Source organism: Macaca thibetana, chromosome 20 (assembly GCF_024542745.1).
Source record: "Macaca thibetana thibetana isolate TM-01 chromosome 20, ASM2454274v1, whole genome shotgun sequence".
Lineage (NCBI taxonomy): Eukaryota > Metazoa > Chordata > Mammalia > Primates > Cercopithecidae > Macaca > Macaca thibetana.
Window position 1 is genome coordinate 34,849,782 of NC_065597.1, and position 12,858 is coordinate 34,862,639.

Consider the following 12,858-nt stretch of genomic DNA (forward strand, 5'->3'; position numbering starts at 1 on the left):
GGTGGGGCATGGTGGCTCACACCTATAACCCCAGCAATTTGGGAGGCTAAGGCAGGAAAATTGCTTGAGCTCAGGATTTTGAGATCAGCCTGGGAAACATAATGAGATCTCATCTCTATCAAAAATAAAAACCAAAAACAATTAGCCAGGTGTGGTGGTGCACACCTGTAGTCCCATCTATTTGGGAGGCTGAGGCAGGAGGATCGATTGAACCTGGGAAATAGAGGCTGCAGGAAACTGTGCATGGAGCTGTGCAATCAGTGCACCCCAGCCTAGGTGACAGAGTGAGACCTTGTCTAGAAAAAAGAAAGAAAGAAAGCCAAGGAAAACAAAAAATACCATGATGCTGTTGAACTGTAGCTGGGTATTGCTGCAGACCTGGGGCTCTGACCGGAGCCCTGGCCTCCCCTTGCTGAAAATATCAAGAATGTGAGAGGTTTACAGATGCATTAGCACTTGACTGAGGCTTTCTCTTTGACTAGTCCGGAAGAATGAAAAAGAACTGAAAAGGGAACAACTTTGTCACTTTGTGATTCAATGGAATTGGATGCCCTCTCCACACACCTCCTAAAATCCTCTTGTGAACGCCTACTGGATAGGTCTTTCTCGGGAAAACACTGACCTGTACATTTCGATAAAAGGATTCTGCAGCCCAGAAACACACAGCACACCTTCAAGAACTCAGTGAATAAGACTATTGAGAGACACACAAAACAGCAAGCTATTTCTCTCTTCAAACATGATGCCATGGTAAGATCTGAATGCCTCAAAGCACCAGCTTCCCAAGGCGTTCATGCTGCGTACATTTCACCAGGAGGGACAGAAGGGACCCGACAGGACACAGGGTTCTTGAGGGTTTGGCGATGGTACAGGATCCATCCCACCCGCAAGGGATAGGTGCTAGGGCATCGGGAAGCTTCCAGCGGTCGGCAGCCTCTCTAGATTGGCACAATCTTTTAGGAGATAAATTTGACAACACGGTTTCAAAGATTTTAAAAATAAAAGTTCATATATCCCTTTAGGAGTACACTTTGAGGACTGAGCCTAAGGAAGCAATCCAGAATGTGAGTAAAGCTCTAGCTACGAGGATGTTCACCAGGGCGTTGCTTACGCCTGGATGTCAGTAGAAGCGGCCCTCCCTTTCTTGAGACAGAAACAGTCAGCTGGGACACCAACCCACCTGCAATGCCACGGCCTACAGGAGGCTATGGCCTCCCCTGGGAGCTCTGCAATTCCTGGGGAGGAGGTGGGTGGGTGCTCCTCTAGCTGAGGGCTCCTGCTCTAATTCAAGCACCCCCCCCCCACTTTTTTTTTTTTTTTGAGACCAAGTCTCCCTCTGTAACCCAGGCTGGAGAGCATGGCACGATCTCAACTCACCACAGCCTCTACCTCTCGGGTTCAAGCGATTCTCCTGCCTCAGCCTCCAGAGTAGCTGAGATTACAGGCGCGTGCCACCACACCTGGCTATTTTTGTATTTTTAGTAGAGATGGGGCTTCTCCACGTTGGCCAGGCTGGTCTCAAACTGCAGACCTCAAGTGATCTGCCCGTCTCAGCCTCCCAAAGTGTTGGAATTACAGGCGTGAGCCACTGCGCCCCGCCTAGCCCATTATTAAATTACAAAACAAAATTGCAAAAATTGCAAAAATGTCATTCACAGTGAGCATTTGGGAGCACAAAAGCAGACTTTAAACAGCATTGTCTCCTCCTCTCCCTCCTGTCCACCTCTTCTCTGCTTTCTTCTTCTCCCCACTTTTTTTGTTTCTTGCCATCCCCTCTGACTGGTTCCCTCTTCCTCCAGACATCATGGCCCAGGGTTCCCTGCCACACTCCCTTCAAGTTCTCTCTCAAATGTCCCAACATCCCTATGAGAAGGCCACGTCTACCTCTCTCTCCAGCATGCTCCACCCTTGCCTGCCTTGCCTTCTTCACTGCAGTCACTTCCACCTGACCTCGTATGACACGCACATCTTTGTTTACTTGTTTGTCTGTTTCTACTGCCATATCAGCTCCATAAGGCAGGGACTTGGTTGTGTTCCCAGCTGTGGCCCAGTGCCTAGAGCAGGGCCTCGTATGGTGTGGAAGCTCAGCGGAGAAGCTGAATGCATTCATGACAGCAAGTGTGGAGCCAGAGCCGGTGTCTGCGGTGCTGGTATCCGACTCATACGGAGCAGAGGGCATTCCTGGACTCACCGAAAATGCCCTTTTGCCATCCTACCCCTAAGAAGTTTCTGGGAGTCATCTCCCTATGTGGCTAACCTCCCTCCATCTTCTCTCCTTCCTTTCTTCTCCCCTCCCTCGACCCCCTTTTCTTTCAGGAGCAAATACAGCACCTCCACCCCACACGCATACATCATGCAAAGCACTCTGTTCCCACCCAACATGTCCTGGTCCCTGTTGGCCATTTTGTACACAGGTTCCAGCCACCCCAAATCCTATCGAAGTATTTTCCCAAACATATTTCCTTTCCTTCACCATTATGGTGAGAGCTATTGGGAGAATTAAAATGTCATATTTTCCTTTTTTTTTTTTTTTTTTAACAGAAAACAGGGAAAACATCCCATGTATAATACAAGAAAATGAGACCGAATATAAATATCTAACAATGATGGATATGGTTCAGACATTCTATAAGCAACGATGCCACCATTTTAAATGACAGTATAACCATATTATAGACAAAGAGCAAATTCCCTCAACATGAAAAGTGCTTTTACAACTCAACAGGAAAAAGACCAAAAACCAATAAAAAGTGGGCAAAGGATATGAACTGACAGTTTATGGAAAAGGAGCTATAGGTGACTCTAAAATTTTTGAAAAGATGTTCAAACTCATTCATAATAAGAGGCACAGAAAACACACCATTTTTCATCTCCCAGATTTGCAAATATGGATATTTGGCCCCTCCCCACTCCAACTGGTGGGAGCAAAAATTAGTACAACATTTAAGGGGGGATAATTTGCCACATTTATCCAAGTTCAAACTGCATATTCCCCTTGACTTTGCAAATCCACTCCTGGCTTTCTTAAAGATTCACTCCCACATATGAAAAATGATGCTTGACCAAGGATATTCATTACAGCACTGCTGAAACAGCAAAAGACAGGAAATAACCCAAGTGTTCTACAACTGTTAGATCAACTACAGAGCAGTCATACAGTGAAATACTATGCAGCCGTTAAAAAGAAAGAGGGAAAAGGCAGATTTTAAAATTTTGATGTAGAAAGATTTCCAAATTGCACTAAGTTAAAAAAAAAAAAAAGAACCCAAGTTAGAGAACACTACATATAGTATACTGCCATTTGTGAGAAGGGAAAAGTACACGTGTGTGTGTATCTATGTATGTGTATATGTATGTATATATGTATGTATCCATGTTTGTAAAAACCCACTTAGACTGTCCTTGGAAGGAGACACAAGAACCTGATAACATTGATTGACTTCGGGGAGTGCAGTTGGGTGGCTGGGAGACAGGAGATGGAAGGAGACTTATTTTTCATTATATATTTTTCCAAATGTTTTACATTTTTAGAAACTATATAAATGTATTAGCTATGAAAAATTTAAAAAATTAAAAAATGATATTGTAAGATTTAATTTTCCTTTAACACATAATACCATATCATTTATTTTTAAAAGTGAGATACTATTTTCATGTATAAGTCCATTAAAATATGAATATACAGGCTGGGCGTGGTGGCTCATGCCCATAATCCTAGCATTTTGGGAGGCCAAGGCAGGTGGATCACCTGAGGTCAGGAATTTAAGACCAGTCTGGCCAACATGGTGAAATCCCGTCTCTACTAAAAATACAAAAATTAGCTGGGCATGGTGGCGCATGCATGTAATCCCAGATACTCAGGAGGCTGAGGCAGGAGAATCTCTTGAACCTGGGAGGTGGAGGTTGCAGTGAGCCGAGATCATACCTCTGCACTCCAGCCTGGGCAACAGAGTGAGACTCCCTCTCACTAAAAAAAAAAAAATTAATAAGAATAAATAAATAAAATAAAAAAAGATCTGGCAAACAAATCTCGCTCACATCCTTAGATTGCCTCCAAAGTTTTTACAGTGTTTGCACTTGCATTAGCTTGCCTGATCCTTAGTCCAATTCTGTATGGAAAACAGAGCAGAGATGCTGAGATGGTATCTTCATTTCCTAGTATTGTCACAGTACTGCTGTATCTGCTGTCACAAAGTGCCACAAGGCTGTGTACATTAAAACAACCGAGATTTCTTCTCTCGCACTTCTGGAGGTCAGAGTCTGAGATCAAGGTGTGGTCAGGGCCAGGCTCCCTCTGAAGGCTAGAGGAGAGGATCCTTCTTTGCCTCTCCTGGCTCCCGCTGACTGCTGGCAATTCTAGGTGCCCTTTGGCTCCTAGATGCATCACTGCACTCTTCCTCCGCCGTCCATGACTGTCTGATCCCCGTATGTCTCTGTCTTCATGTGTCCATCTCCTGTCTTATAAGGACACCGGTCCTATTGGATTCAAGGCCCATCCTACTCCAGTATGACCTCATCTTCACCAGTTATATCTGCAACAGCCCTATTTCCAAATAAGGTCACGTTAGGAGGCACTGGGGCTTAGGTCTTCAACATTATCTTTTGTGGGGATGCACAGTTGAACTCATAACAAATGGGAAAAGTCATGCTAAGAAGTTATGGCTGGGTGTGGTGGCTCACGCCCATAATCTCAACACTTTGGGAGGCCGAGGCAGGCTGATCACTTGAGGCCAGGAGTTCGAGACCTCATTTCTATTAAAAAAAAAAAAAAAAAAAAAAAAAAAAAAAAAGCGGCCAGGCGAGGTGGTTCACACCTGTAATCCCACAGGAGGCCAAGGTGAGTGGATCATCTGAGGTTGAAAGTTCGACACCAGCCTGGCCAACATAGTGAAACCCCATCTCTACTAAAAATACAAAAATTAGCTGGGTGTAGTAGTGGGCGCCTGTAATCCCAGCTACTCCGGAGGCTGAGGCAGGAGAATCGCTTGAACCCAGGAGGTGGAGGTTGCAGTGAGCCGAGATTGCGCCACTGCACTCCAGCTTGAGCAACAGAGTGAGACTTCGTCTCAAAAAACAAACAAACAAAAACGGAATAAAGAACAACAACAACAAGCAAAAGAAGTTTTGCTGAACTTTCCTCAGAGGGGAAGAGGGTATGTGTGTTGGGGTCTGTGGAGGCTGATCCGGCCCTGTGGACACCGGGACAGCTCAGTATCTGATCCAGGAATAAAGCTCAGCATATTGTGAAACTCTTCCAAGAACTTTCCCCTCTGCTTATCTGTCTTCTTCAAGGATCATCTCCTCTCACACTTGTGCAGCACTTTAAGGTTGATCAAGGCACTGGGCGTGTGTGCGTCATCTCATTCAATCCACAAAACACACATTGTAGGATAGATCTGCATATGTTCATTTTACAGATGAGAAACCAAAGTTTTGAGAAAAGGAATGGTTAGTTCATGGTCATCCATCAAATACCAGGTGTTGAGAGCCCCAGTCTGTCTACCGTCCACACCAGCTGCAGGTCCACCTGGCACTGTGCTTCTGGAGACAAGGGGGATGGGCATTATGGATGGCCATTCTGGGCTATGGTCAGTAAGGTTTGCAGAAAGCACGCTGGATGGGAGTCTAGATACATCTGAAAAGCATCAGATACATCTGAAAAGCCCATGGCTTGTCAAGGTTTATTTCTCCCTTAGAGAAACGGAAAGTGATTTGAAGGGACTATGAGGCTCCAGGATCTGGCCCCGGGTCCTCTCTGCCTCCTGCTACCCCCAAGTTTTAGAGGCTAGGAACTGCCAGTTTTCAAACTGCTTTTTAGGTCTGCAGAAACTTCAACCTTTTAAAAAAGGAAAACGTAAGAACCCCAACTTATAAAATGGACGCAAACAGCACTGAAGGTAGGAGCCTCTTCGGACCTCCCCGAATGATCACCCCAGCTAATTCCAGGTCCTGGCTTTCCGGGTGAGAATAGTGACCAAAAACCACATGGGAATGCAGAAAGCAAGTAGCAAAACAACACCCACGTATTCACCTATTACTTGTGAGGTTAAATGTTCCTTAGAAATAATCTGGAGATTTGACATTAAGGAATAACTATTAAAATGTTTGTAGTATGCTGGTGGTACTGTGGTTTTGTTTTTAAAAGATGTCTTATCTTTTAGTTCATTCTGAAATACCTCAGTTGAGATGCTATGCTGTCTGCCATTTGTTTCAAAATAACCAGCGGTGGAGATTGGGCCACCTAGGTGGCCTTAGGGTCGTGACTCTCCAAGCGGAGCGTGGATACGTGGTGCTTCACTGTATGAAAACCCGCAGGTGCACAAGGCTCAACTTAATTCTATTCCTTCTACTCTTGTATATGTTTGGAATTTTCCATAATAAAAAGTTGTTTGGGCTAAAAAGTCTAAATTGCGTATAATGAACAGTGTAACTTCCTTCCTTAATCGTTTTAAAATCAATGAAAAGTTGCAAAGAAAAAGAGAGAGTGGGTGGCTCCGGTAAGTGACAGGGACTGAGCAGGGAGGGAAGCACAGCCGCTTACCGTGTCCCCCCACCCAGGTGACCCTTATCTGCAAGCCGCTTACCATGTCCCCCCACCCAGGTGACCCTCATCTGCAATCCTCTCCGGGCCGGCAATTCCTCCTCCAAACTCCCGGGGCCGCAGGCTGCGCGCGCTGCCCAGCTACAGGCGCCCTGTCCACCACCCGGCGACCGGTACCCCCCGCTCCAGGGCCTCTGACATCCCCTCCACCCCTCTCCGTGCAGAATTCCAACCCCGAACCTCCCCCTTCCGCTCGCCGCAGCCCGGGTCCCGCAGCCCCGCGGCACGCCCGGCACTCACCCTCAGAGCTCCCGGCACTCACTCTCTGCGCTCCCGGCTCTGCGCTCTGCGCGAAACTGAAAGTAGAAGCCGCCTAGAGCTGCCCGGCCAGTGCTTGGAACCGGCGGCTGCTGCCGAGAAATCACGTGGATTCGAGGTGCCAGCCCCAGCCAGATGGGGCTCGGGCGCGGGATGGGCGGGGGCCTAACACACCCGCTCCTTGCTTCGCCCACACCCTGGCACCTCCCTGGAGCCCCGCATCGCACCCAAGGACAGTCCCAGGAGACGTGGGGGCGCTCGCCTCTTTCGTGGACGGGAAACTGAGGCAGGCGGGTGAAGGTCGGCTCACATGCGGAGCGCAGGTAGGTGGGGACTCCGCGCTGAGACCCTGCCTCAGTGCCTCAGTGGAGACTGGGTTGGATGAGAGGGGGTATGCAGTGCAGGAGGAGGGGACTTAGAGAGTGTAGAGCCTCCAGGACGAACTAGGGGAGAAGGGAATGGCAGCAGCGTTCGTTCCTATTCACTGAGCCCCTGGCTGGCTGACCTGGGAAAAACAGTCTACCAATTTATCTCATTAAGTAACCCTAAAATACTCCTGCAGGCATCACCCTATTTTCCAGGTGAGCCACTGAGGCTCAGGGAGGACAGAGGTGAAGGATCTTGCCCCAGTCACACGAGGAATCACAGGCAGAAAGGGGGAGATGGAAAGAGGGAGGAGGGAGAGCAGGGAAGGAGAGGAGGGACTGGAGGGGGCAGAAGGAAGGGGAGGTGGCTCTCCCAGGATGGGGTCAGGGGCCGTCCTCAAAGTCCAGCTTCAGCTCCTCCAGGTTTCTGCCCACATCCTGGGACAGGTGGCTCCTCTCCCCCTGGACATATTCATCCTGTGGGCAGCTGCGCCTGCTAGGAAGGCCTTCCACCCACCTCCCAGACATCCCACAGGGAAGCAACTTTCACTCCCAGACCAATGATGCTCCCCTGCCTCCCAGGCCAGGGTGGGGTGTGGGTGTGAGGATGCTGCAAGGTAGTGGTCAGGACACAAGCATCAGCATCAGACATCCCGGGTTCAAGTCTTACTCTCCAGCTTACTGACTGTGTTAGATAGGCCCAATGCCTTGACTCCTCTGTTCATACTGGAGTGCACCTCCAGGCCAGGAGTCGGGGACCCCCTGAGGTTCTTTTGTTGTTGTTGAGACTGAGTTTCGCTCTTTTCCCCAGGCTGGAGTGCAGTGGTGCGATCTCAGCTCACTGCAACCTCCACGTCCCAGGTTCAAGCGATTCTCCTGCCTCAGTCTCCAGAGTAGCTGGGATTACAGGCATGTGCTACCACGCCCGGCTAATTTTTGTATTTTTAGTAGAGATGGAGTTTCACCATGTTGGCCAGGCTGATGTTGAACTCCTGACCTGTGATCTGCCTGCCTCGGCCTCCCAAAGTGCTGGGATTACAGGCGTGAGCCACTGTGCCCAACCCCGGGACCCCCAGGTTCTAAGTCCCCTCCTGCACAGCATCCCCCCTTTCCTCCAACCTAGTCTCCACCTTGGGTGGAGGAGGGGGGGACTCAGCCTGGAGTCCCCGCCCATCCGTGCTCTGCAGGTGAGCCAACCTTTACCTGCCTACCTCAATGTCCTGTCCACAAAAGGGGCAAGAGCCCCCAAGACTCCTGAGATTGCCCCTGGGTGTGGTGCACAGGGGCTCAGGGAGGTGCCAGGATGCAGGCTCTACAGAGAGTGGGTGTGCCAGGCCCCCACTCACCCTGCACCTGCATTCCCATCTGGGTCCAGGTGGGAATGGATGTGCACATCAGTTTTGCCATCTGTAAGATAGGGATGATGTTAATACAAACTCCACATAGAGTGGTTGTGATCATTTGATGACTTAAAGTTGAGACTGATGCAATCTGTACCTGAAGCCCATAAGCTGCCCTTATATTTTTGTCCCCTTTTGCAGGCCCCAAATCCCCATGAGACTTGAACTGCCTTCCTCCTAGGACCAACTCAGATATCTGCAAATTGCATGACAGCTCAGAGTGGGAAGGGCACAGACTTTGCAGTGATTGCTTGTGTGTAACTCCCAGCTTCACCACTCCCAGTTGTATAACCTCAGACAAATGCCTTGACCTCCCCTGGACTCAGCTTCCTTATCTGTCAAGTGGGGTATTTCTAGCCTCCCCAGGCCACTGAGGGGCATGGTGGGAATGGATGAGAATGTGGGTGTGAGCTGTATGCATGGGAGGGATTGATTATGTTTCAGTATGTGCCTGCTAGGAAGGCCTTCCACCCACCTCCCAGACATCCTACACGGAAGCAGCAGGTTCACTGAGCACCGACTGGATGATTGGTCCTACACAAAGTCCCAAGAAAGACACTGACCTGCTCCCTGTGCAGGCAGGATTGACAGACACATGAACAAATAACCACAGTCCGAGACACACATGCAGGTCATTTTCAGATGCATTTAATTCTGAACAGCCCCTTGAGGAGGGCAGGACAAAGATTATTATCCCATTAGGCAGATGAAGAGGCTGAGGTCTAGATAGATCAAGCGAGTTGCTGAAGGTCACACAGCAATCAGGGGCAGAGCTGGGTCTTGAACCTGGAGCCCTTTTCACTCTGGGGGTACCAGGCCTGCCAGAAACGTTATCACCAAAGGGTTCTGGAAGGGCGATCTTCTCAAACTTCCCCTGTCCTCAGACTGGCTTGCGGCCTGAGATTCCACATCACACCTTTGGCTAAAAATGTGCCAGCCCCTCCAGTGTCAATCAAATGGCCATCAGTCATTTACACTTGAGTGTGAAGAAGCCAATCAGATTTTATGGGTTGGAGATGAGAAGGAATCTTGAGTGTTTGGACTTTTGGGTGGGAAACTGGAGATGTGAGAGGAAAGTCTGACAGCAGAAGAACTCAGGAAGTGGGTGGGGAGGGAGTCGGGGTTCACTGGAGAATGGAGTGAGTCCGCATGACCTGACACCTCTGTGTACCTCACCTCCATGAAGTATAACCAATATCTGGCACTCATGGAGCACTTAGGATGTACCAGACACTGTGCTCTCTCTCTCTCTTTTTTTTTTTTTTTTTTTTTTGAGAAAGACAGTCTCGCTCTGTCACCCACGCTGTAGTGTATTGGCACGATCTCAGCTCACTGCAACCTCCACCTCTCAGGTTCAAGCAATTCTCCTGCCTCAGCCTCCTGAGTACCTGGGACTACAGGTGCATGCCACCATGCCCAGCTAACTTTTTAAAAACGTATTTAAGTAGAGACTGGATTTCACTGTGTTGCCCAGGCTGGTCTTGAACTCCTGAGCTCAGGCAATCAGCCCACCTTGGCCTCCCAAAGTGCAGCCGCTCTCTCCTTTAATCTTTTTCTTTGTTTGTTTGTTTGTTTTTGAGACAAAGTCTCACTCTGTCGCCCAGGCTGGAGTGCAGTGGCGCAATATAGGTTCACTGCAACCTCCACTTCCCAGGTTCAAGCAATTCTCCCGCCTCAGCCTCCAGAGTAGCTGGGACTACAGGTGTGCACCACTACATTCAGCTAATTTTTTTGTATTTTTAGTACAGATGGGGGCTCATTATGTTGGCAAGGCTGGACTTGAACTCCTGAGATACCCCTGCCTCAGCCTCCCAAAGTGCTGCGATTACAGGTCTGAGCCACCATGCCTGGCCTCTCCTTTACTCTTCATGGCAACTGTCATCTTTCTTTTGATAGGTGAGAAAAGGGAGGCACAGAGAGGCTAAATAACTTGCCTGAGATCACACAGAAGCAGAGGAGCTGAACGGTGGACCCAGGCAGGCCACCTCTGCAGCCGCTGTTCTTGGCTACCATGGGCTCCTCCTCTGGGCTAACCCAGCCCTTGCCAGAATCCTACATGGAAAGTATTATCATCCCATTGAATAGAAGAGGAAATAGAGGCACAGAGGGGCCCCAGGAGGGTAGAATTAGTAACTGGGGTTGTGGGGAGCTGGGATTAGTCCCAGGTCTGAAAACCAGGCCTTCCCTCTACCCTTCCTATTTGCCAAAAACCTGGGCCCCATCCTGCCCAAAGTCAGTAGCCCAGGTGGCAGGATGTGCTTCTGCCTGGTGCTGGCCTTGGGGAGCACTTGTTTTTCCCTGGAGGAAGCAGCAGGTGTGGCCTTCTTTTTGGAACTGATCCTGACTGGGCTGGGGCCAGGACCCCCCTACACACACAGCCAGGCCAGGAGGACTTAAATAGGACTAGGTCAGAGCTTCTAGGCTTGGATGGAGGGGCTGGAATTTGGGAGAGGGGCTTGGAGGTCAGCCCCATTTTTGTAAGCCTCTCACCCACTGGACTCCATATCTCCTGCTAATTGCACTCTTTGGATGGGAAATGACATGGAAGTGCCTCCCAGCTCAGCCCTGGGGAGACCTCTCCAAGGACAGTGAAGGAAGCTGGCGGGATGCCCCTGCCCTTCTTTCTGGAGCAGAGCCCTGGGGCCTTCTGGAGTCCCAGCCGGGTTGGGGTCTACAAGGGGTAAGACTCCAAGTGACTTCTCTGTCTGTCCCTCGTGCTAATAAAAGTCTCCATTCAAGGAAGAACTGCCTAGGGCTGCCAAGTTATCCTGATTCTGTCATTGTAGCATCAGGGTGGGGGCCTTGGGCCTTTCCAGCCTCTTCGAGGGAGTATTCTTGGGTGGGATGTGGCTCCTAACTGGTGTCATCACCTCAGAGGCCAATATTCCAAGACCTAGAATTCCCACGTTGGACTCAGGGACTGGTGAGACCACCTTGACTCCTTCTGCCAGGGCCCTTTGAGAGCAGCCCATCCTGCCCATGAGTGCTCCTGCTTAGTGAGTCAGACCCTTGCATTAGACCCCGGAGAAGGAAGAGAAACAGGTCTCAGAAAGCACTTGGAGGAGGAGGGAAGGGCTTGGAAGAAACCTGGCTCAGAAGATGGTGCCCTCCCCTCACATATTCCCAGACTTGAAGGGGCATCTTACTTCTGAGCTTTCCACAGCCCCAGCCTCCTAGCTGTCTCTTTTGGCTGCTGAAATAAAGACCAGGCCCTTTTACCACCTTTGTTATGTGACCTTGCCTGCTGGTTAGACCTCATCTCTTGCCCCTAGTTCTTTGCTTTCAGTGCCACACCAGCCCTCTTGACCGTTCTTGAATCCATCATGATTCTTTCTACCCCAGGGACCTTGCACTAGCCAGCATCTTGCTGTGCTTCCTCCCATCTCACTTAGCTAACATGGGAGAGGCATTTTCTTTACACACCCAGAGAAAATAGAACCTGGTACCTTCCAAGACTGAGACGGTTGGAAGAAACTTTTTGTATTGTAGCTTGAGGGTGGGAAGGAGAAGACACAATTTGAGCATAAGAAGGTGAGCTGGAGGCCGGGCATGGTGGTTCATGCCTGTAATCTCAGTATTAGAAATGCTGTTCCCCACTGCCTGCTACAAAGAAATAGCACTCAGACATAAATTTAATTGTCTCAGCAAGGCAATTTTTACTTTCTGCAGAAAGGGTGCTCCTCACAGATGGAACAATGGCAAGAGCACACTTGAACAAGGGAGGGGAAGGGGTTCTTATTCCTGACCCAGGTAGTCCCTACTGCTGTGTTGTTCCCCTGATGGCTAGGGTTGGACTGCACAGTCTAAGCTAATTCCGATTGGCTATTTTAAAAAGAGCAGGGGTATGAGCCAGAGTGGTGAGGTGAGTAGTTTGGTGGGAAGAACTGTTAGGAAGAGATAACTAAAGGTGTTCCCATAAGGGAACATCAGAGCAGGTGACCAGGGGTGACTCAGGTCAAAGCAGGTGACTGGGATGAGTCAGGATGGAGCAAGTGACCAGGGGAACAGATGTGAACTGCTGATAAGAACTGGTGGAAAAGGTTGTTTACTGAAATTAGAAGCAAGGGGGCAAAGAGAACCAGGAAGTTAAACTTTAAAATGGAAAATCAAAGAATAAGAGAGCTGAACATACTGACTTACTGATTCTTTGAAGAGAAACTTGGGGTTCACTATATTTAACACCAGCACTGTGGTGAGGTTGAGGCAGGTGGATCACTAGAGGTCGGGAGTTTGA

General features: G+C 49.3%; 2 protein-coding genes across 5 annotated transcripts in view; one reads left to right on the forward strand and one right to left on the reverse strand.

Moving 5' to 3' along the window:
• The window catches only part of NLRC5 (NLR family CARD domain containing 5), a 92,901-nt gene extending 85,938 nt beyond the window's left edge, over positions 1-6,963 (reverse strand). For all 3 annotated transcript variants that reach the window (XR_007721868.1, XM_050772866.1, XM_050772864.1), the window contains exon 1: positions 6,842-6,963. The gene's annotated coding sequence lies outside the window, so the exon portion shown is untranslated. The remainder of the gene's footprint in view (positions 1-6,841) is intronic.
• Positions 1-12,858, forward strand: part of LOC126943899 (metallothionein-1E-like) — a 374,938-nt gene that overhangs the window by 24,798 nt on the left and 337,282 nt on the right. The gene's annotated exons all lie outside the window — the stretch shown is intronic.